Genomic DNA, 17,260 nt, shown 5'->3' with positions numbered 1-17,260 from the left:
AACGAGCGTAGGCACGACGTAAAAAAAAAAAAAAAAAAAAAAAAAAAAAAAAAAAAAAAAGAGGTGCAACACGAGGACTTCCCAGGAGGTCACCCATCCTAGTACTACTCTCGCCCAAGCACGCTTAACTGCGGAGTTCTGATGGGATCCGGTGCATTAGTGCTGGTATGATCGCACCTATTATAATATGCGCACATAATTATCATATGCATGTCTTGCGACGTAGGGTAAGTCGAGCTGCGAATCCCTGCGGGGCCTGTGGGAGCTTGCCTAAAATCAGGTCATTGAGACTCGCTTTAGCTAAACTATTCAAGATAGTGCCGTTTAAAGAACGAGCGTAGGCACGACGTATTAAAAAAAAAAAAAAAAAAAAAAAAAAAAAAAAAAAAAAAAAAAAGAGGTGCAACACGAGGACTTCCCAGGAGGTCACCCATCCTAGTACTACTCTCGCCCAAGCACGCTTAACTGCAGAGTTCTGATGGGATTCGGTGCATTAGTGCTGGTATGATCGCACCTATTATAATATGCGCACATAATTATCATATGCATGTCTTGCGACGTAGGGTAAGTCGAGCTGCGAATCCCTGCGGGGCCTGTGGGAGCTTGCCTAAAATCAGGTCATTGAGACTCGCTTTAGCTAAACTATTCAAGATAGCGCCGTTTAAAGAACGAGGGTAAGCACGACGTAAAAAAAATAAAAAAAAAAAAAAAAAAAAAAGAGGTGTAACACGAGGACTTCCCAGGAGGTCACCCATCCTAGTACTACTCTCGCCCAAGCACGCTTAACTGCGGAGTTCTGATGGGATCCGGTGCATTAATGCTGGTATGATCGCACCTATTAAAATATGCGCACATAATTATCATATGCGTGTCTTGCGACGTAGGGTAAGTCGAGCTGCGAATCCCTGCGGGGCCCGTGCGAGCTTGCCTAAAATGAGGTCATTGAGACTCGCTTTAGCTAAACTATTCAAGATAGCGCCGTTTAAAGAACGAGGGTAAGCACGACGTAAAAAAAAAAAAAAAAAAAAAAGAGGTGCAACACGAGGACTTCCCAGGAGGTCACCCATCCTAGTACTACTCCAGCCCAAGCACGCTTAACTGCGGAGTTCTGATGGGATCCGGTGCATTAGTGCTGGTATGATCGCACCTATTATAATATGCGCACATAATTATCATATGCGTGTCTTGCGACGTAGGGTAAGTCGAGCTGCGAATCCCTGCGGGGCCCGTGCGAGCTTGCCTAAAATGAGGTCATTGAGACTCGCTTTAGCTAAACTATTCAAGATAGCGCCGTTTAAAGAACGAGGGTAAGCACGACGTAAAAAAAAAAAAAAAAAAAAAAAAAAAAAAAAAAAAAAAAAAAAAAAAAAGAGGTGCAACACGAGGACTTCCCAGGAGGTCACCCATCCTAGTACTACTCTCGCCCAAGCACGCTTAACTGCAGAGTTCTGATGGGATCCGGTGCATTAGTGCTGGTATGATCGCACCTATTAAAATATGCGCACATAATTATCATATGCATGTCTCGCGACGTAGGGTAAGTCGAGTTGCGAAACCCTGCGGGGCCCGTGCGAACTTGCCTAAAATGAGGTCATTGAGACTCGCTTTAGCTAAACTATTCAAGATAGCGCCGTTTAAAGAACGAGGGCAAGCACGACGTAAAAAAAAAAAAAAAAAAAAAAAAAAAGAGGTGCAACACGAGGACTTCCCAGGAGGTCACCCATCCTAGTACTACTCTCGCCCAAGCACGCTTAACTGCGGAGTTCTGATGGGATCCGGTGCATTAGTGCTGGTATGATCGCACCTATTAAAATATGCGCACAAAATTATCATATGCATGTCTCGCGACGTAGGGTAAGTCGAGTTGCGAAACCCTGCGGGGCCCGTGCGAACTTGCCTAAAATGAGGTCATTGAGACTCGCTTTAGCTAAACTATTCAAGATAGCGCCGTTTAAAGAACGAGAGCAAGCACGACGTAAAAAAAAAAAAAAAAAAAAAAAGAGGTGCAACACGAGGACTTCCCAGGAGGTCACCCATCCTAGTACTACTCTCGCCCAAGCACGCTTAACTGCGGAGTTCTGATGGGATCCGGTGAATTAGTGCTGGTATGATCGCACCTATTAAAATATGCGCACAAAATTATCATATGCATGTCTCGCGACGTAGGGTAAGTCGAGTTGCAAATCCCTGCGGGGCCCGTGGGAGCTTGCCTAAAATCAGGTCATTGAGACTCGCTTTAACAAAACTGTGCAAGATAGCGCCGTTTAAAGAACGAGGGTAAGCACGACGTAAAAAAAAAAAAAAAAAAAAAAGAGGTGCAACACGAGGACTTCCCAGGAGGTCACCCATCCTAGTACTACTCTCGCCCAAGCACGCTTAACTGCGGAGTTCTGATGGGATCCGGTGCATTAGTGCTGGTATGATCGCACCTATTAAAATATGCGCACATAATTATCATATGCATGTCTTGCGACGTAGGGTAAGTCGAGCTGCGAATCCCTGCGGGGCCCGTGCGAGCTTGCCTAAAATGAGGTCATTGAGACTCGCTTTAGCTAAACTATTCAAGATAGTGCCGTTTAAAGAACGAGGGTAGGCACGACGTAAAAAAAAAAAAAAGAGGTGCAACACAAGGACTTCCCAGGAGGTCACCCATCCTAGTACTACTCTCGCCCAAGCATGCTTAACTGCGGAGTTCTGATGGGATCCGGTGCATTAGTGCTGGTATGATCGCACCTTTTATAATATGCGCACATAATTATCATATGCATGTCTTGCGACGTAGGGTAAGTCGAGCTGCGAATCCCTGCGGGGCCCGTGCGAGCTTGCCTAAAATGAGGTCATTGAGACTCGCTTTAGCTAAACTATTCAAGATAGTGCCGTTTAAAGAACGAGCGTAGGCACGACGTAAAAAAAAAAAAAAAAAAAAAAAAAAAAAAAAAAAAAAAAAAGAGGTGCAACACAAGGACTTCCCAGGAGGTCACCCATCCTAGTACTACTCTCGCCCAAGCACGCTTAACTGCGGAGTTCTGATGGGATCCGGTGCATTAGTGCTGGTATGATCGCACCTATTATAATATGCGCACATAATTATCATATGCATGTCTTGCGACGTAGGGTAAGTCGAGCTGCGAATCCCTGCGGGGCCTGTGGGAGCTTGCCTAAAATCAGGTCATTGAGACTCGCTTTAGCTAAACTATTCAAGATAGTGCCGTTTAAAGAACGAGCGTAGGCACGACGTATTAAAAAAAAAAAAAAAAAAAAAAAAAAAAAAAAAAAGAGGTGCAACACGAGGACTTCCCAGGAGGTCACCCATCCTAGTACTACTCTCGCCCAAGCACGCTTAACTGCGGAGTTCTGATGGGATCCGGTGCATTAGTGCTGGTATGATCGCACCTATTATAATATGCGCACATAATTATCATATGCATGTCTTGCGACGTAGGGTAAGTCGAGCTGCGAATCCCTGCGGGGCCTGTGGGAGCTTGCCTAAAATCAGGTCATTGAGACTCGCTTTAGCTAAACTATTCAAGATAGCGCCGTTTAAAGAACGAGGGTAAGCACGACGTAAAAAAAATAAAAAAAAAAAAAAAAAAAAAAGAGGTGTAACACGAGGACTTCCCAGGAGGTCACCCATCCTAGTACTACTCTCGCCCAAGCACGCTTAACTGCGGAGTTCTGATGGGATCCGGTGCATTAGTGCTGGTATGATCGAACCTATTATAATATGCGCACATAATTATCATATGCAAGTCTCGCGATGTAGGGTAAGTCGAGTTGCGAAACCCTGCGGGGCCCGTGCGAACTTGCCTAAAATGAGGTCATTGAGACTCGCTTTAGCTAAACTATTCAAGATAGCGCCGTTTAAAGAACGAGGGTAAGCACGACGTAAAAAAAAAAAAAAAAAAAAAAAAAAAAAAAAAAAAAGAGGTGCAAGACGAGGACTTCCCAGGAGGTCACCCATCCTAGTACTACTCCCGCCCAAGCACGCTTAACTGCGGAGTTCGGATGGGATCCGGTGCATTAGTGCTGGTATGATCGCACCTATTATAATATGCGCACATAATTATCATATGCGTGTCTTGCGACGTAGGGTAAGTCGAGCTGCGAATCCCTGCGGGGCCCGTGCGAGCTTGCCTAAAATGAGGTCATTGAGACTCGCTTTAGCTAAACTATTCAAGATAGCGCCGTTTAAAGAACGAGGGTAAGCACGACGTAAAAAAAAAAAAAAAAAAAAAAAAAAAAAAAAAAAAAAAAAAAAAAAAAAAAAAAGGTGCAACACGAGGACTTCCCAGGAGGTCACCCATCCTAGTACTACTCTCGCCCAAGCACGCTTAACTGCGGAGTTCTGATGGGATCCGGTGCATTAGTGCTGGTATGATCGCACCAATTAAAATATGCGCACATAATTATCATATGCATGTCTCGCGATGTAGGGTAAGTCGAGTTGCGAAACCCTGCGGGGCCCGTGCGAACTTGCCTAAAATGAGGTCATTGAGACTCGCTTTAGCTAAACTATTCAAGATAGCGCCGTTTAAAGAACGAGGGCAAGCACGACGTAAAAAAAAAAAAAAAAAAAAAAGAGGTGCAACACGAGGACTTCCCAGGAGGTCACCCATCCTAGTACTACTCCCGCCCAAGCACGCTTAACTGCGGAGTTCTGATGGGATCCGGTGAATTAGTGCTGGTATGATCGCACCTATTATAATATGCGCACATAATTATCATATGCATGTCTCGCGACGTAGGGTGAGTCGAGTTGCAAATCCCTGCGGGGCCCGTGCGAGCTTGCCCAAAATCAGGTCATTGAGACTCGCTTTAACTAAACTGTGCAAGATAGCGCCGTTTAAAGAACGAGGGTAAGCACGACGTAAAAAAAAAAAAAAAAAAAAAAAAAAAAAAAAAAAAAAAAAAAAAAAAAAAAAAAAAGAGGTGCAAGACGAGGACTTCCCAGGAGGTCACCCATCCTAGTACTACTCCCGCCCAAGCACGCTTAACTGCGGAGTTCTGATGGGATCCGGTGCATTAGTGCTGGTATGATCGCACCTATTATAATATGCGCACATAATTATCATATGCGTGTCTTGCGACGTAGGGTAAGTCGAGCTGCGAATCCCTGCGGGGCCTGTGGGAGCTTGCCTAAAATCAGGTCATTGAGACTCGCTTTAGCTAAACTATTCAAGATAGTGCCGTTTAAAGAACGAGCGTAGGCACGACGTATAAAAAAAAAAAAAAAAAAAAAAAAGAGGTGCAACACGAGGACTTCCCAGGAGGTCACCCATCCTAGTACTACTCTCGCCCAAGCACGCTTAACTGCGGAGTTCTGATGGGATCCGGTGCATTAGTGCTGGTATGATCGCACCTATTATAATATGCGCACATAATTATCATATGCATGTCTTGCGACGTAGGGTAAGTCGAGCTGCGAATCCCTGCGGGGCCTGTGGGAGCTTGCCTAAAATCAGGTCATTGAGACTCGCTTTAGCTAAACTATTCAAGATAGCGCCGTTTAAAGAACGAGGGTAAGCACGACGTAATAAAAAAAAAAAAAAAAAAAAAAAAAAAAAAAAAAAAAGAGGTGTAACACGAGGACTTCCCAGGAGGTCACCCATCCTAGTACTACTCTCGCCCAAGCACGCTTAACTGCGGAGTTCTGATGGGATCCGGTGCATTAGTGCTGGTATGATCGCACCTATTATAATATGCGCACATAATTATCATATGCATGTCTCGCGACGTAGGGTAAGTCGAGTTGCAAATCCCTGCGGGGCCCGTGCGAGCTTGCCTAAAATCAGGTCATTGAGACTCGCTTTAACTAAACTGTGCAAGATAGCGCCGTTTAAAGAACGAGGGTAAGCACGACGTAAAAAAAAAAAAAAAAAAAAAAAAAAAAAAAAAAAAAAAAAAAAAAAAAGAGTTGCAAGACGAGGACTTCCCAGGAGGTCACCCATCCTAGTACTACTCCCGCCCAAGCACGCTTAACTGCGGAGTTCTTATGGGATCCGGTACATTAGTGCTGGTATGATCGCACCTATTATAATATGCGCACATAATTATCATATGCGTGTCTTGCGACGTAGGGTAAGTCGAGCTGCGAATCCCTGCGGGGCCCGTGCGAACTTGCCTAAAATGAGGTCATTGAGACTCGCTTTAGCTAAACTATTCAAGATAGCGCCGTTTAAAGAACGAGGGCAAGCACGACGTAAAAAAAAAAAAAAAAAAAAAAAGAGGTGCAACACGAGGACTTCCCAGGAGGTCACCCATCCTAGTACTACTCTCGCCCAAGCACGCTTAACTGCGGAGTTCTGATGGGATCCGGTGAATTAGTGCTGGTATGATCGCACCTATTAAAATATGCGCACAAAATTATCATATGCATGTCTCGCGACGTAGGGTAAGTCGAGTTGCAAATCCCTGCGGGGCCCGTGGGAGCTTGCCTAAAATCAGGTCATTGAGACTCGCTTTAACAAAACTGTGCAAGATAGCGCCGTTTAAAGAACGAGGGTAAGCACGACGTAAAAAAAAAAAAAAAAAAAAAAGAGGTGCAACACGAGGACTTCCCAGGAGGTCACCCATCCTAGTACTACTCTCGCCCAAGCACGCTTAACTGCGGAGTTCTGATGGGATCCGGTGCATTAGTGCTGGTATGATCGCACCTATTAAAATATGCGCACATAATTATCATATGCATGTCTTGCGACGTAGGGTAAGTCGAGCTGCGAATCCCTGCGGGGCCCGTGCGAGCTTGCCTAAAATGAGGTCATTGAGACTCGCTTTAGCTAAACTATTCAAGATAGTGCCGTTTAAAGAACGAGGGTAGGCACGACGTAAAAAAAAAAAAAAGAGGTGCAACACAAGGACTTCCCAGGAGGTCACCCATCCTAGTACTACTCTCGCCCAAGCATGCTTAACTGCGGAGTTCTGATGGGATCCGGTGCATTAGTGCTGGTATGATCGCACCTTTTATAATATGCGCACATAATTATCATATGCATGTCTTGCGACGTAGGGTAAGTCGAGCTGCGAATCCCTGCGGGGCCCGTGCGAGCTTGCCTAAAATGAGGTCATTGAGACTCGCTTTAGCTAAACTATTCAAGATAGTGCCGTTTAAAGAACGAGCGTAGGCACGACGTAAAAAAAAAAAAAGAAAAAAAAAAAAAAAAAAAAAAAAAAAGAGGTGCAACACGAGGACTTCCCAGGAGGTCACCCATCCTAGTACTACTCTCGCCCAAGCACGCTTAACTGCGGAGTTCTGATGGGATCCGGTGAATTAGTGCTGGTATGATCGCACCTATTATAATATGCGCACATAATTATCATATGCATGTCTTGCGACGTAGGGTAAGTCGAGCTGCGAATCCCTGCGGGGCCTGTGGGAGCTTGCCTAAAATGAGGTCATTGAGACTCGCTTTAGCTAAACTATTCAAGATAGCGCCGTTTAAAGAACGAGGGCAAGCACGACGTAAAAAAAAAAAAAAAAAAAAAAAAGAGGTGCAACACGAGGACTTCCCAGGAGGTCACCCATCCTAGTACTACTCTCGCCCAAGCACGCTTAACTGCGGAGTTCTGATGGGATCCGGTGAATTAGTGCTGGTATGATCGCACCTATTAAAATATGCGCACAAAATTATCATATGCATGTCTCGCGACGTAGGGTAAGTCGAGTTGCAAATCCCTGCGGGGCCCGTGGGAGCTTGCCTAAAATCAGGTCATTGAGACTCGCTTTAACAAAACTGTGCAAGATAGCGCCGTTTAAAGAACGAGGGTAAGCACGACGTAAAAAAAAAAAAAAAAAAAAAAAGGTGCAACACGAGGACTTCCCAGGAGGTCACCCATCCTAGTACTACTCTCGCCCAAGCACGCTTAACTGCGGAGTTCTGATGGGATCCGGTGCATTAGTGCTGGTATGATCGCACCTATTAAAATATGCGCACATAATTATCATATGCATGTCTTGCGACGTAGGGTAAGTCGAGCTGCGAATCCCTGCGGGGCCCGTGCGAGCTTGCCTAAAATGAGGTCATTGAGACTCGCTTTAGCTAAACTATTCAAGATAGTGCCGTTTAAAGAACGAGGGTAGGCACGACGTAAAAAAAAAAAAAAGAGGTGCAACACAAGGACTTCCCAGGAGGTCACCCATCCTAGTACTACTCTCGCCCAAGCATGCTTAACTGCGGAGTTCTGATGGGATCCGGTGCATTAGTGCTGGTATGATCGCACCTTTTATAATATGCGCACATAATTATCATATGCATGTCTTGCGACGTAGGGTAAGTCGAGCTGCGAATCCCTGCGGGGCCCGTGCGAGCTTGCCTAAAATGAGGTCATTGAGACTCGCTTTAGCTAAACTATTCAAGATAGTGCCGTTTAAAGAACGAGCGTAGGCACGACGTAAAAAAAAAAAAAAAAAAAAAAAAAAAAAAAAAAAAGAGGTGCAACACGAGGACTTCCCAGGAGGTCACCCATCCTAGTACTACTCTCGCCCAAGCACGCTTAACTGCGGAGTTCTGATGGGATCCGGTGCATTAGTGCTGGTATGATCGCACCTATTATAATATGCGCACATAATTATCATATGCATGTCTTGCGACGTAGGGTAAGTCGAGCTGCGAATCCCTGCGGGGCCTGTGGGAGCTTGCCTAAAATCAGGTCATTGAGACTCGCTTTAGCTAAACTATTCAAGATAGTGCCGTTTAAAGAACGAGCGTAGGCACGACGTATTAAAAAAAAAAAAAAAAAAAAAAAAAAAAAAAAAAAAAAAAAAAAAAAAAAAAAAAAAAAAAAAAAGAGGTGCAACACGAGGACTTCCCAGGAGGTCACCCATACTAGTACTACTCTCGCCCAAGCACGCTTAACTGCGGAGTTCTGATGGGATCCGGTGCATTAGTGCTGGTATGATCGCACCTATTATAATATGCGCACATAATTATCATATGCATGTCTTGCGACGTAGGGTAAGTCGAGCTGCGAATCCCTGCGGGGCCTGTGGGAGCTTGCCTAAAATCAGGTCATTGAGACTCGCTTTAGCTAAACTATTCAAGATAGCGCCGTTTAAAGAACGAGGGTAAGCACGACGTAAAAAAAATAAAAAAAAAAAAAAAAAAAAAAAGAGGTGTAACACGAGGACTTCCCAGGAGGTCACCCATCCTAGTACTACTCTCGCCCAAGCACGCTTAACTGCGGAGTTCTGATGGGATCCGGTGCATTAGTGCTGGTATGATCGCACCTATTATAATATGCGCACATAATTATCATATGCAAGTCTCGCGATGTAGGGTAAGTCGAGTTGCGAAACCCTGCGGGGCCCGTGCGAACTTGCCTAAAATGAGGTCATTGAGACTCGCTTTAGCTAAACTATTCAAGATAGCGCCGTTTAAAGAACGAGGGTAAGCACGACGTAAAAAAAAAAAAAAAAAAAAAAAAAAAAAAAAAAAAAAAAAAAGAGGTGCAAGACGAGGACTTCCCAGGAGGTCACCCATCCTAGTACTACTCCCGCCCAAGCACGCTTAACTGCGGAGTTCGGATGGGATCCGGTGCATTAGTGCTGGTATGATCGCACCTATTATAATATGCGCACATAATTATCATATGCGTGTCTTGCGACGTAGGGTAAGTCGAGCTGCGAATCCCTGCGGGGCCCGTGCGAGCTTGCCTAAAATGAGGTCATTGAGACTCGCTTTAGCTAAACTATTCAAGATAGCGCCGTTTAAAGAACGAGGGTAAGCACGACGTAAAAAAAAAAAAAAAAAAAAAAAAAAAAAAAAAAAAAAAAAAAAAAAAAAAAAAAAAGAGGTGCAACACGAGGACTTCCCAGGAGGTCACCCATCCTAGTACTACTCTCGCCCAAGCACGCTTAACTGCGGAGTTCTGATGGGATCCGGTGCATTAGTGCTGGTATGATCGCACCTATTAAAATATGCGCACATAATTATCATATGCATGTCTCGCGATGTAGGGTAAGTCGAGTTGCGAAACCCTGCGGGGCCCGTGCGAACTTGCCTAAAATGAGGTCATTGAGACTCGCTTTAGCTAAACTATTCAAGATAGCGCCGTTTAAAGAACGAGGGCAAGCACGACGTAAAAAAAAAAAAAAAAAAAAAAAAAAAAAAAAAGAGGTGCAACACGAGGACTTCCCAGGAGGTCACCCATCCTAGTACTACTCCCGCCCAAGCACGCTTAACTGCGGAGTTCTTATGGGATCCGGTGCATTAGTGCTGGTATGATCGCACCTATTATAATATGCGCACATAATTATCATATGCGTGTCTTGCGACGTAGGGTAAGTCGAGCTGCGAATCCCTGCGGGGCCCGTGCGAGCTTGCCTAAAATGAGGTCATTGAGACTCGCTTTAGCTAAACTATTCAAGATAGCGCCGTTTAAAGAACGAGGGTAAGCACGACGTAAAAAAAAAAAAAAAAAAAAAAAAAAAAAAAAAAAAAAAAAAAAAAAAAAAAAAAAAAAAAAAAAAAAAGAGGTGCAACACGAGGACTTCCCAGGAGGTCACCCATCCAAGTACTACTCTCGCCCAAGCACGCTTAACTGCGGAGTTCTGATGGGATCCGGTGCATTAGTGCTGGTATGATCGCACCTATTAAAATATGCGCACATAATTATCATATGCATGTCTCGCGACGTAGGGTAAGTCGAGTTGCGAAACCCTGCGGGGCCCGTGCGAACTTGCCTAAAATGAGGTCATTGAGACTCGCTTTAGCTAAACTATTCAAGATAGCGCCGTTTAAAGAACGAGGGCAAGTACGACGTAAAAAAAAAAAAAAAAAAAAAAAAAAAAGAGGTGCAACTCGAGGACTTCCCTGGAGGTCACCCATCCTAGTACTACTCTCGCCCAAGCACGCTTAACTGCGGAGTTCTGATGGGATCCGGTGAATTAGTGCTGGTATGATCGCACCTATTAAAATATGCGCACAAAATTATCAGATGCATGTCTCGCGACGTAGGGTAAGTCGAGTTGCAAATCCCTGCGGGGCCCGTGCGAGCTTGCCCAAAATCAGGTCATTGAGACTCGCTTTAACTAAACTGTGCAAGATAGCGCCGTTTAAAGAACGAGGGTAAGCACGACGTAAAAAAAAAAAAAAAAAAAAAAAAAAAAAAAAAAAAAAAAAAAAAAAAGAGGTGCAAGACGAGGACTTCCCAGGAGGTCACCCATCCTAGTACTACTCCCGCCCAAGCACGCTTAACTGCGGAGTTCTGATGGGATCCGGTGCATTAGTGCTGGTATGATCGCACCTATTATAATATGCGCACATAATTATCATATGCGTGTCTTGCGACGTAGGGTAAGTCGAGCTGCGAATCCCTGCGGGGCCTGTGGGAGCTTGCCTAAAATCAGGTCATTGAGACTCGCTTTAGCTAAACTATTCAAGATAGTGCCGTTTAAAGAACGAGCGTAGGCACGACGTATAAAAAAAAAAAAAAAAAAAAAAAAAAGAGGTGCAACACGAGGACTTCCCAGGAGGTCACCCATCCTAGTACTACTCTCGCCCAAGCACGCTTAACTGCGGAGTTCTGATGGGATCCGGTGCATTAGTGCTGGTATGATCGCACCTATTATAATATGCGCACATAATTATCATATGCATGTCTTGCGACGTAGGGTAAGTCGAGCTGCGAATCCCTGCGGGGCCTGTGGGAGCTTGCCTAAAATCAGGTCATTGAGACTCGCTTTAGCTAAACTATTCAAGATAGCGCCGTTTAAAGAACGAGGGTAAGCACGACGTAAAAAAAAAAAAAAAAAAAAAAAAAAAAAAAAGAGGTGTAACACGAGGACTTCCCAGGAGGTCACCCATCCTAGTACTACTCTCGCCCAAGCACGCTTAACTGCGGAGTTCTGATGGGATCCGGTGCATTAGTGCTGGTATGATCGCACCTATTATAATATGCGCACATAATTATCATATGCATGTCTCGCGACGTAGGGTAAGTCGAGTTGCAAATCCCTGCGGGGCCCGTGCGAGCTTGCCTAAAATCAGGTCATTGAGACTCGCTTTAACTAAACTGTGCAAGATAGCGCCGTTTAAAGAACGAGGGTAAGCACGACGTAAAAAAAAAAAAAAAAAAAAAAAAAAAAAAAAAAAAAAAAAAAAAAAAAAAGAGGTGCAACACGAGGACTTCCCAGGAGGTCACCCATCCTAGTACTACTCTCGCCCAAGCACGCTTAACTGCGGAGTTCTGATGGGATCCGGTGCATTAGTGCTGGTATGATCGCACCTATTAAAATATGCGCACATAATTATCATATGCATGTCTCGCGATGTAGGGTAAGTCGAGTTGCGAAACCCTGCGGGGCCCGTGCGAACTTGCCTAAAATGAGGTCATTGAGACTCGCTTTAGCTAAACTATTCAAGATAGCGCCGTTTAAAGAACGAGGGCAAGCACGACGTAAAAAAAAAAAAAAAAAAAAAAAAAAAAAAAAAAAAAAAAAAAAAAAAAAAAAAAAAAAAAAAAGAGGTGCAACACGAGGACTTCCCAGGAGGTCACCCATCCTAGTACTACTCCCGCCCAAGCACGCTTAACTACGGAGTTCTTATGGGATCCGGTGCATTAGTGCTGGTATGATCGCACCTATTATAATATGCGCACATAATTATCATATGCGTGTCTTGCGACGTAGGGTAAGTCGAGCTGCGAATCCCTGCGGGGCCCGTGCGAGCTTGCCTAAAATGAGGTCATTGAGACTCGCTTTAGCTAAACTATTCAAGATAGCGCCGTTTAAAGAACGAGGGTAAGCACGACGTAAAAAAAAAAAAAAAAAAAAAAAAAAAAAAAAAAAAGAGGTGCAACACGAGGACTTCCCAGGAGGTCACCCATCCAAGTACTACTCTCGCCCAAGCACGCTTAACTGCGGAGTTCTGATGGGATCCGGTGCATTAGTGCTGGTATGATCGCACCTATTAAAATATGCGCACATAATTATCATATGCATGTCTCGCGACGTAGGGTAAGTCGAGTTGCGAAACCCTGCGGGGCCCGTGCGAACTTGCCTAAAATGAGGTCATTGAGACTCGCTTTAGCTAAACTATTCAAGATAGCGCCGTTTAAAGAACGAGGGCAAGCACGACGTAAAAAAAAAAAAAAAAAAAAAAAAAAGAGGTGCAACTCGAGGACTTCCCTGGAGGTCACCCATCCTAGTACTACTCTCGCCCAAGCACGCTTAACTGCGGAGTTCTGATGGGATCCGGTGAATTAGTGCTGGTATGATCGCACCTATTAAAATATGCGCACAAAATTATCAGATGCATGTCTCGCGACGTAGGGTAAGTCGAGTTGCGAAACCCTGCGGGGCCCGTGCGAACTTGCCTAAAATGAGGTCATTGAGACTCGCTTTAGCTAAACTATTCAAGATAGCGCCGTTTAAAGAACGAGGGCAAGCACGACGTAAAAAAAAAAAAAAAAAAAAAAAAAAAAAGAGGTGCAACTCGAGGACTTCCCTGGAGGTCACCCATCCTAGTACTACTCTCGCCCAAGCACGCTTAACTGCGGAGTTCTGATGGGATCCGGTGAATTAGTGCTGGTATGATCGCACCTATTAAAATATGCGCACAAAATTATCATATGCATGTCTCGCGACGTAGGGTAAGTCGAGTTGCAAATCCCTGCGGGGCCCGTGGGAGCTTGCCTAAAGTCAGGTCATTGAGACTCGCTTTAACAAAACTGTGCAAGATAGCGCCGTTTAAAGAACGAGGGTAAGCACGACGTAAAAAAAAAAAAAAAAAAAAAAAAAAAAAAAAAAAAAAAAAGAGGTGCAACACGAGGACTTCCCAGGACTCTCGCCCAAGCACGCTTAACTGCGGAGTTCTGATGGGATCCGGTGCATTAGTGCTGGTATGATCGCACCTATTAAAATATGCGCACATAATTATCATATGCATGTCTTGCGACGTAGGGTAAGTCGAGCTGCGAATCCCTGCGGGGCCCGTGCGAGCTTGCCTAAAATGAGGTCATTGAGACTCGCTTTAGCTAAACTATTCAAGATAGTGCCGTTTAAAGAACGAGGGTAGGCACGACGTAAAAAAAAAAAAAAAAAAAAAAAAAAAAAAAAAAAAAAAGAGGTGCAACACGAGGACTTCCCAGGAGGTCACCCATCCTAGTACTACTCTCGCCCAAGCACGCTTAACTGCGGAGTTCTGATGGGATCCGGTGCATTAGTGCTGGTATGATCGCACCTATTAAAATATGCGCACATAATTATCATATGCATGTCTCGCGACGTAGGGTAAGTCGAGTTGCGAAACCCTGCGGGGCCCGTGCGAACTTGCCTAAAATGAGGTCATTGAGACTCGCTTTAGCTAAACTATTCAAGATAGCGCCGTTTAAAGAACGAGGGCAAGCACGACGTAAAAAAAAAAAAAAAAAAAAAAAAGAGGTGCAACTCGAGGACTTCCCAGGAGGTCACCCATCCTAGTACTACTCTCGCCCAAGCACGCTTAACTGCGGAGTTCTGATGGGATCCGGTGAATTAGTGCTGGTATGATCGCACCTATTAAAATATGCGCACAAAATTATCATATGCATGTCTCGCGACGTAGGGTAAGTCGAGTTGCAAATCCCTGCGGGGCCCGTGGGAGCTTGCCTAAAGTCAGGTCATTGAGACTCGCTTTAACAAAACTGTGCAAGATAGCGCCGTTTAAAGAACGAGGGTAAGCACGACGTAAAAAAAAAAAAAAAAAAAAAAAAAAAAAAAAAAAAAAAGAGGTGCAACACGAGGACTTCCCAGGACTCTCGCCCAAGCACGCTTAACTGCGGAGTTCTGATGGGATCCGGTGCATTAGTGCTGGTATGATCGCACCTATTAAAATATGCGCACATAATTATCATATGCATGTCTTGCGACGTAGGGTAAGTCGAGCTGCGAATCCCTGCGGGGCCCGTGCGAGCTTGCCTAAAATGAGGTCATTGAGACTCGCTTTAGCTAAACTATTCAAGATAGTGCCGTTTAAAGAACGAGGGTAGGCACGACGTAAAAAAAAAAAAAAAAAAAAAAAAAAAAAAAAAAAAAAAAAAAAAAAAAAAAAAAAAAAGAGGTGCAACACGAGGACTTCCCAGGAGGTCACCCATCCTAGTACTACTCTCGCCCAAGCACGCTTAACTGCGGAGTTCTGATGGGATCCGGTGCATTAGTGCTGGTATGATCGCACCTATTAAAATATGCGCACATAATTATCATATGCATGTCTCGCGATGTAGGGTAAGTCGAGTTGCGAAACCCTGCGGGGCCCGTGCGAACTTGCCTAAAATGAGGTCATTGAGACTCGCTTTAGCTAAACTATTCAAGATAGCGCCGTTTAAAGAACGAGGGCAAGCACGACGTAAAAAAAAAAAAAAAAAAAAAAAAAAAAAAAAAGGTGCAACACGAGGACTTCCCAGGAGGTCACCCATCCTAGTACTACTCCCGCCCAAGCACGCTTAACTGCGGAGTTCTGATGGGATCCGGTGCATTAGTGCTGGTATGATCGCACCTATTATAATATGCGCACATAATTATCATATGCGTGTCTTGCGACGTAGGGTAAGTCGAGCTGCGAATCCCTGCGGGGCCTGTGGGAGCTTGCCTAAAATCAGGTCATTGAGACTCGCTTTAGCTAAACTATTCAAGATAGTGCCGTTTAAAGAACGAGCGTAGGCACGACGTATAAAAAAAAAAAAAAAAAAAAAAAAAAAGAGGTGCAACACGAGGACTTCCCAGGAGGTCACCCATCCTAGTACTACTCTCGCCCAAGCACGCTTAACTGCGGAGTTCTGATGGGATCCGGTGCATTAGTGCTGGTATGATCGCACCTATTATAATATGCGCACATAATTATCATATGCATGTCTTGCGACGTAGGGTAAGTCGAGCTGCGAATCCCTGCGGGGCCTGTGGGAGCTTGCCTAAAATCAGGTCATTGAGACTCGCTTTAGCTAAACTATTCAAGATAGCGCCGTTTAAAGAACGAGGGTAAGCACGACGTAAAAAAAAAAAAAAAAAAAAAAAAAAAAAAAAAAAAAAAAGAGGTGTAACACGAGGACTTCCCAGGAGGTCACCCATCCTAGTACTACTCTCGCCCAAGCACGCTTAACTGCGGAGTTCTGATGGGATCCGGTGCATTAGTGCTGGTATGATCGCACCTATTATAATATGCGCACATAATTATCATATGCATGTCTCGCGACGTAGGGTAAGTCGAGTTGCAAATCCCTGCGGGGCCCGTGCGAGCTTGCCTAAAATCAGGTCATTGAGACTCGCTTTAACTAAACTGTGCAAGATAGCGCCGTTTAAAGAACGAGGGTAAGCACGACGTAAAAAAAAAAAAAAAAAAAAAAAAAAAAAAAAAAAAAAAAAAAAAAAAAAAAAAAAAAGAGGTGCAAGACGAGGACTTCCCAGGAGGTCACCCATCCTAGTACTACTCCCGCCCAAGCACGCTTAACTGCGGAGTTCTTATGGGATCCGGTGCATTAGTGCTGGTATGATCGCACCTATTATAATATGCGCACATAATTATCATATGCGTGTCTTGCGACGTAGGGTAAGTCGAGCTGCGAATCCCTGCGGGGCCCGTGCGAGCTTGCCTAAAATGAGGTCATTGAGACTCGCTTTAGCTAAACTATTCAAGATAGCGCCGTTTAAAGAACGAGGGTAAGCACGACGTAAAAAAAAAAAAAAAAAAAAAAAAAAAAAAAAAAAGAGGTGCAACACGAGGACTTCCCAGGAGGTCACCCATCCTAGTACTACTCTCGCCCAAGCACGCTTAACTGCGGAGTTCTGATGGGATCCGGTGCATTAGTGCTGGTATGATCGCACCTATTAAAATATGCGCACATAATTATCATATGCATGTCTCGCGATGTAGGGTAAGTCGAGTTGCGAAACCCTGCGGGGCCCGTGCGAACTTGCCTAAAATGAGGTCATTGAGACTCGCTTTAGCTAAACTATTCAAGATAGCGCCGTTTAAAGAACGAGGGCAAGCACGACGTAAAAAAAAAAAAAAAAAAAAAAAAAAAAAAAAAAAAAAAAAAAAAGAGGTGCAACACGAGGACTTCCCAGGAGGTCACCCATCCTAGTACTACTCCCGCCCAAGCACGCTTAACTGCGGAGTTCTTATGGGATCCGGTGCATTAGTGCTGGTATGATCGCACCTATTATAATATGCGCACATAATTATCATATGCGTGTCTTGCGACGTAGGGTAAGTCGAGCTGCGAATCCCTGCGGGGCCCGTGCGAGCTTGCCTAAAATGAGGTCATTGAGACTCGCTTTAGCTAAACTATT

The 17,260-nt window shown here is 44.5% G+C and overlaps 51 non-coding genes and 2 pseudogenes across 51 annotated transcripts; all 53 read right to left on the bottom strand.

Moving 5' to 3' along the window:
- Positions 1-60: 60 nt before the first annotated feature.
- On the bottom strand, positions 61-179 carry LOC148557867 (5S ribosomal RNA). The gene has a single exon (XR_015890908.1). It is a non-coding gene; the product is annotated as a 5S ribosomal RNA (ribosomal RNA).
- A 218-nt stretch (positions 180-397) lies between these two features.
- On the bottom strand, positions 398-516 carry LOC148557866 (5S ribosomal RNA). The gene has a single exon (XR_015890982.1). It is a non-coding gene; the product is annotated as a 5S ribosomal RNA (ribosomal RNA).
- Positions 517-718: 202 nt separating this feature from the next.
- LOC148557865 (5S ribosomal RNA) lies at positions 719-837 on the bottom strand. The gene has a single exon (XR_015890456.1). It is a non-coding gene; the product is annotated as a 5S ribosomal RNA (ribosomal RNA).
- Positions 838-1,030: 193 nt separating this feature from the next.
- LOC148557864 (5S ribosomal RNA) lies at positions 1,031-1,149 on the bottom strand. Its single transcript, XR_015889861.1, has one exon. It is a non-coding gene; the product is annotated as a 5S ribosomal RNA (ribosomal RNA).
- A 221-nt stretch (positions 1,150-1,370) lies between these two features.
- Positions 1,371-1,489, bottom strand: LOC148557863 (5S ribosomal RNA). Its single transcript, XR_015889387.1, has one exon. It is a non-coding gene; the product is annotated as a 5S ribosomal RNA (ribosomal RNA).
- Positions 1,490-1,687: 198 nt separating this feature from the next.
- Positions 1,688-1,806, bottom strand: LOC148557862 (5S ribosomal RNA). Its single transcript, XR_015890897.1, has one exon. It is a non-coding gene; the product is annotated as a 5S ribosomal RNA (ribosomal RNA).
- Positions 1,807-2,000: 194 nt separating this feature from the next.
- On the bottom strand, positions 2,001-2,119 carry LOC148557861 (5S ribosomal RNA). Its single transcript, XR_015889025.1, has one exon. It is a non-coding gene; the product is annotated as a 5S ribosomal RNA (ribosomal RNA).
- Positions 2,120-2,312: 193 nt separating this feature from the next.
- On the bottom strand, positions 2,313-2,431 carry LOC148557860 (5S ribosomal RNA). Its single transcript, XR_015890885.1, has one exon. It is a non-coding gene; the product is annotated as a 5S ribosomal RNA (ribosomal RNA).
- A 185-nt stretch (positions 2,432-2,616) lies between these two features.
- On the bottom strand, positions 2,617-2,735 carry LOC148557859 (5S ribosomal RNA). Its single transcript, XR_015890359.1, has one exon. It is a non-coding gene; the product is annotated as a 5S ribosomal RNA (ribosomal RNA).
- Positions 2,736-2,948: 213 nt separating this feature from the next.
- Positions 2,949-3,067, bottom strand: LOC148557858 (5S ribosomal RNA). Its single transcript, XR_015888894.1, has one exon. It is a non-coding gene; the product is annotated as a 5S ribosomal RNA (ribosomal RNA).
- Positions 3,068-3,276: 209 nt separating this feature from the next.
- On the bottom strand, positions 3,277-3,395 carry LOC148557857 (5S ribosomal RNA). Its single transcript, XR_015890874.1, has one exon. It is a non-coding gene; the product is annotated as a 5S ribosomal RNA (ribosomal RNA).
- A 202-nt stretch (positions 3,396-3,597) lies between these two features.
- LOC148557856 (5S ribosomal RNA) lies at positions 3,598-3,716 on the bottom strand. Its single transcript, XR_015891494.1, has one exon. It is a non-coding gene; the product is annotated as a 5S ribosomal RNA (ribosomal RNA).
- Positions 3,717-3,924: 208 nt separating this feature from the next.
- On the bottom strand, positions 3,925-4,043 carry LOC148557855 (5S ribosomal RNA). Its single transcript, XR_015888769.1, has one exon. It is a non-coding gene; the product is annotated as a 5S ribosomal RNA (ribosomal RNA).
- A 224-nt stretch (positions 4,044-4,267) lies between these two features.
- Positions 4,268-4,386, bottom strand: LOC148557854 (5S ribosomal RNA). The gene has a single exon (XR_015889336.1). It is a non-coding gene; the product is annotated as a 5S ribosomal RNA (ribosomal RNA).
- A 193-nt stretch (positions 4,387-4,579) lies between these two features.
- LOC148557853 (5S ribosomal RNA) lies at positions 4,580-4,698 on the bottom strand. Its single transcript, XR_015888865.1, has one exon. It is a non-coding gene; the product is annotated as a 5S ribosomal RNA (ribosomal RNA).
- Positions 4,699-4,926: 228 nt separating this feature from the next.
- LOC148557852 (5S ribosomal RNA) lies at positions 4,927-5,045 on the bottom strand. Its single transcript, XR_015889414.1, has one exon. It is a non-coding gene; the product is annotated as a 5S ribosomal RNA (ribosomal RNA).
- A 197-nt stretch (positions 5,046-5,242) lies between these two features.
- On the bottom strand, positions 5,243-5,361 carry LOC148557851 (5S ribosomal RNA). The gene has a single exon (XR_015890863.1). It is a non-coding gene; the product is annotated as a 5S ribosomal RNA (ribosomal RNA).
- Positions 5,362-5,572: 211 nt separating this feature from the next.
- LOC148557850 (5S ribosomal RNA) lies at positions 5,573-5,691 on the bottom strand. The gene has a single exon (XR_015890011.1). It is a non-coding gene; the product is annotated as a 5S ribosomal RNA (ribosomal RNA).
- Positions 5,692-5,911: 220 nt separating this feature from the next.
- On the bottom strand, positions 5,912-6,030 carry LOC148557849 (5S ribosomal RNA). Its single transcript, XR_015891404.1, has one exon. It is a non-coding gene; the product is annotated as a 5S ribosomal RNA (ribosomal RNA).
- Positions 6,031-6,224: 194 nt separating this feature from the next.
- Positions 6,225-6,343, bottom strand: LOC148557848 (5S ribosomal RNA). Its single transcript, XR_015889024.1, has one exon. It is a non-coding gene; the product is annotated as a 5S ribosomal RNA (ribosomal RNA).
- Positions 6,344-6,536: 193 nt separating this feature from the next.
- LOC148557847 (5S ribosomal RNA) lies at positions 6,537-6,655 on the bottom strand. Its single transcript, XR_015890852.1, has one exon. It is a non-coding gene; the product is annotated as a 5S ribosomal RNA (ribosomal RNA).
- Positions 6,656-6,840: 185 nt separating this feature from the next.
- Positions 6,841-6,959, bottom strand: LOC148557846 (5S ribosomal RNA). The gene has a single exon (XR_015890358.1). It is a non-coding gene; the product is annotated as a 5S ribosomal RNA (ribosomal RNA).
- A 212-nt stretch (positions 6,960-7,171) lies between these two features.
- LOC148557845 (5S ribosomal RNA) lies at positions 7,172-7,290 on the bottom strand. The gene has a single exon (XR_015889023.1). It is a non-coding gene; the product is annotated as a 5S ribosomal RNA (ribosomal RNA).
- Positions 7,291-7,485: 195 nt separating this feature from the next.
- On the bottom strand, positions 7,486-7,604 carry LOC148557844 (5S ribosomal RNA). Its single transcript, XR_015889022.1, has one exon. It is a non-coding gene; the product is annotated as a 5S ribosomal RNA (ribosomal RNA).
- Positions 7,605-7,796: 192 nt separating this feature from the next.
- LOC148557843 (5S ribosomal RNA) lies at positions 7,797-7,915 on the bottom strand. Its single transcript, XR_015888587.1, has one exon. It is a non-coding gene; the product is annotated as a 5S ribosomal RNA (ribosomal RNA).
- Positions 7,916-8,100: 185 nt separating this feature from the next.
- LOC148557842 (5S ribosomal RNA) lies at positions 8,101-8,219 on the bottom strand. Its single transcript, XR_015890357.1, has one exon. It is a non-coding gene; the product is annotated as a 5S ribosomal RNA (ribosomal RNA).
- Positions 8,220-8,426: 207 nt separating this feature from the next.
- On the bottom strand, positions 8,427-8,545 carry LOC148557841 (5S ribosomal RNA). Its single transcript, XR_015890841.1, has one exon. It is a non-coding gene; the product is annotated as a 5S ribosomal RNA (ribosomal RNA).
- A 239-nt stretch (positions 8,546-8,784) lies between these two features.
- LOC148557840 (5S ribosomal RNA) lies at positions 8,785-8,903 on the bottom strand. The gene has a single exon (XR_015889324.1). It is a non-coding gene; the product is annotated as a 5S ribosomal RNA (ribosomal RNA).
- Positions 8,904-9,106: 203 nt separating this feature from the next.
- LOC148557839 (5S ribosomal RNA) lies at positions 9,107-9,225 on the bottom strand. The gene has a single exon (XR_015890010.1). It is a non-coding gene; the product is annotated as a 5S ribosomal RNA (ribosomal RNA).
- Positions 9,226-9,439: 214 nt separating this feature from the next.
- Positions 9,440-9,558, bottom strand: LOC148557838 (5S ribosomal RNA). The gene has a single exon (XR_015888768.1). It is a non-coding gene; the product is annotated as a 5S ribosomal RNA (ribosomal RNA).
- Positions 9,559-9,786: 228 nt separating this feature from the next.
- Positions 9,787-9,905, bottom strand: LOC148557837 (5S ribosomal RNA). The gene has a single exon (XR_015890830.1). It is a non-coding gene; the product is annotated as a 5S ribosomal RNA (ribosomal RNA).
- Positions 9,906-10,109: 204 nt separating this feature from the next.
- LOC148557836 (5S ribosomal RNA) lies at positions 10,110-10,228 on the bottom strand. The gene has a single exon (XR_015888885.1). It is a non-coding gene; the product is annotated as a 5S ribosomal RNA (ribosomal RNA).
- Positions 10,229-10,468: 240 nt separating this feature from the next.
- LOC148557835 (5S ribosomal RNA) lies at positions 10,469-10,587 on the bottom strand. Its single transcript, XR_015888533.1, has one exon. It is a non-coding gene; the product is annotated as a 5S ribosomal RNA (ribosomal RNA).
- Positions 10,588-10,786: 199 nt separating this feature from the next.
- LOC148557834 (5S ribosomal RNA) lies at positions 10,787-10,905 on the bottom strand. Its single transcript, XR_015890727.1, has one exon. It is a non-coding gene; the product is annotated as a 5S ribosomal RNA (ribosomal RNA).
- Positions 10,906-11,124: 219 nt separating this feature from the next.
- LOC148557833 (5S ribosomal RNA) lies at positions 11,125-11,243 on the bottom strand. Its single transcript, XR_015889413.1, has one exon. It is a non-coding gene; the product is annotated as a 5S ribosomal RNA (ribosomal RNA).
- A 199-nt stretch (positions 11,244-11,442) lies between these two features.
- LOC148557832 (5S ribosomal RNA) lies at positions 11,443-11,561 on the bottom strand. The gene has a single exon (XR_015890819.1). It is a non-coding gene; the product is annotated as a 5S ribosomal RNA (ribosomal RNA).
- Positions 11,562-11,764: 203 nt separating this feature from the next.
- LOC148557831 (5S ribosomal RNA) lies at positions 11,765-11,883 on the bottom strand. The gene has a single exon (XR_015890009.1). It is a non-coding gene; the product is annotated as a 5S ribosomal RNA (ribosomal RNA).
- A 222-nt stretch (positions 11,884-12,105) lies between these two features.
- Positions 12,106-12,224, bottom strand: LOC148557830 (5S ribosomal RNA). Its single transcript, XR_015890808.1, has one exon. It is a non-coding gene; the product is annotated as a 5S ribosomal RNA (ribosomal RNA).
- Positions 12,225-12,459: 235 nt separating this feature from the next.
- On the bottom strand, positions 12,460-12,578 carry LOC148557829 (5S ribosomal RNA). Its single transcript, XR_015888939.1, has one exon. It is a non-coding gene; the product is annotated as a 5S ribosomal RNA (ribosomal RNA).
- A 207-nt stretch (positions 12,579-12,785) lies between these two features.
- LOC148557828 (5S ribosomal RNA) lies at positions 12,786-12,904 on the bottom strand. The gene has a single exon (XR_015888532.1). It is a non-coding gene; the product is annotated as a 5S ribosomal RNA (ribosomal RNA).
- Positions 12,905-13,101: 197 nt separating this feature from the next.
- LOC148557827 (5S ribosomal RNA) lies at positions 13,102-13,220 on the bottom strand. Its single transcript, XR_015890726.1, has one exon. It is a non-coding gene; the product is annotated as a 5S ribosomal RNA (ribosomal RNA).
- A 200-nt stretch (positions 13,221-13,420) lies between these two features.
- LOC148557826 (5S ribosomal RNA) lies at positions 13,421-13,539 on the bottom strand. Its single transcript, XR_015890725.1, has one exon. It is a non-coding gene; the product is annotated as a 5S ribosomal RNA (ribosomal RNA).
- A 212-nt stretch (positions 13,540-13,751) lies between these two features.
- LOC148557825 (5S ribosomal RNA) lies at positions 13,752-13,850 on the bottom strand (annotated as a pseudogene).
- Positions 13,851-14,060: 210 nt separating this feature from the next.
- On the bottom strand, positions 14,061-14,179 carry LOC148557824 (5S ribosomal RNA). Its single transcript, XR_015890797.1, has one exon. It is a non-coding gene; the product is annotated as a 5S ribosomal RNA (ribosomal RNA).
- A 195-nt stretch (positions 14,180-14,374) lies between these two features.
- LOC148557823 (5S ribosomal RNA) lies at positions 14,375-14,493 on the bottom strand. The gene has a single exon (XR_015890090.1). It is a non-coding gene; the product is annotated as a 5S ribosomal RNA (ribosomal RNA).
- Positions 14,494-14,703: 210 nt separating this feature from the next.
- Positions 14,704-14,802, bottom strand: LOC148557822 (5S ribosomal RNA; annotated as a pseudogene).
- Positions 14,803-15,032: 230 nt separating this feature from the next.
- Positions 15,033-15,151, bottom strand: LOC148557821 (5S ribosomal RNA). The gene has a single exon (XR_015890786.1). It is a non-coding gene; the product is annotated as a 5S ribosomal RNA (ribosomal RNA).
- Positions 15,152-15,353: 202 nt separating this feature from the next.
- LOC148557820 (5S ribosomal RNA) lies at positions 15,354-15,472 on the bottom strand. Its single transcript, XR_015889596.1, has one exon. It is a non-coding gene; the product is annotated as a 5S ribosomal RNA (ribosomal RNA).
- A 200-nt stretch (positions 15,473-15,672) lies between these two features.
- LOC148557819 (5S ribosomal RNA) lies at positions 15,673-15,791 on the bottom strand. The gene has a single exon (XR_015890774.1). It is a non-coding gene; the product is annotated as a 5S ribosomal RNA (ribosomal RNA).
- Positions 15,792-16,002: 211 nt separating this feature from the next.
- LOC148557818 (5S ribosomal RNA) lies at positions 16,003-16,121 on the bottom strand. Its single transcript, XR_015890008.1, has one exon. It is a non-coding gene; the product is annotated as a 5S ribosomal RNA (ribosomal RNA).
- A 229-nt stretch (positions 16,122-16,350) lies between these two features.
- LOC148557817 (5S ribosomal RNA) lies at positions 16,351-16,469 on the bottom strand. Its single transcript, XR_015890134.1, has one exon. It is a non-coding gene; the product is annotated as a 5S ribosomal RNA (ribosomal RNA).
- A 206-nt stretch (positions 16,470-16,675) lies between these two features.
- LOC148557816 (5S ribosomal RNA) lies at positions 16,676-16,794 on the bottom strand. Its single transcript, XR_015890763.1, has one exon. It is a non-coding gene; the product is annotated as a 5S ribosomal RNA (ribosomal RNA).
- Positions 16,795-17,010: 216 nt separating this feature from the next.
- On the bottom strand, positions 17,011-17,129 carry LOC148557815 (5S ribosomal RNA). The gene has a single exon (XR_015888883.1). It is a non-coding gene; the product is annotated as a 5S ribosomal RNA (ribosomal RNA).
- Between the last annotated feature and the right edge of the window lie 131 nt (positions 17,130-17,260).

Source organism: Arachis ipaensis, chromosome B6, assembly GCF_059453495.1.
Source record: "Arachis ipaensis isolate K30076 ecotype BB chromosome B6, ASM5945349v1, whole genome shotgun sequence".
Classification (NCBI taxonomy): domain Eukaryota; kingdom Viridiplantae; phylum Streptophyta; class Magnoliopsida; order Fabales; family Fabaceae; genus Arachis; species Arachis ipaensis.
Note: the sequence above shows the minus strand (reverse complement) of the source record. Positions and strands in the feature narration are given on the sequence as shown.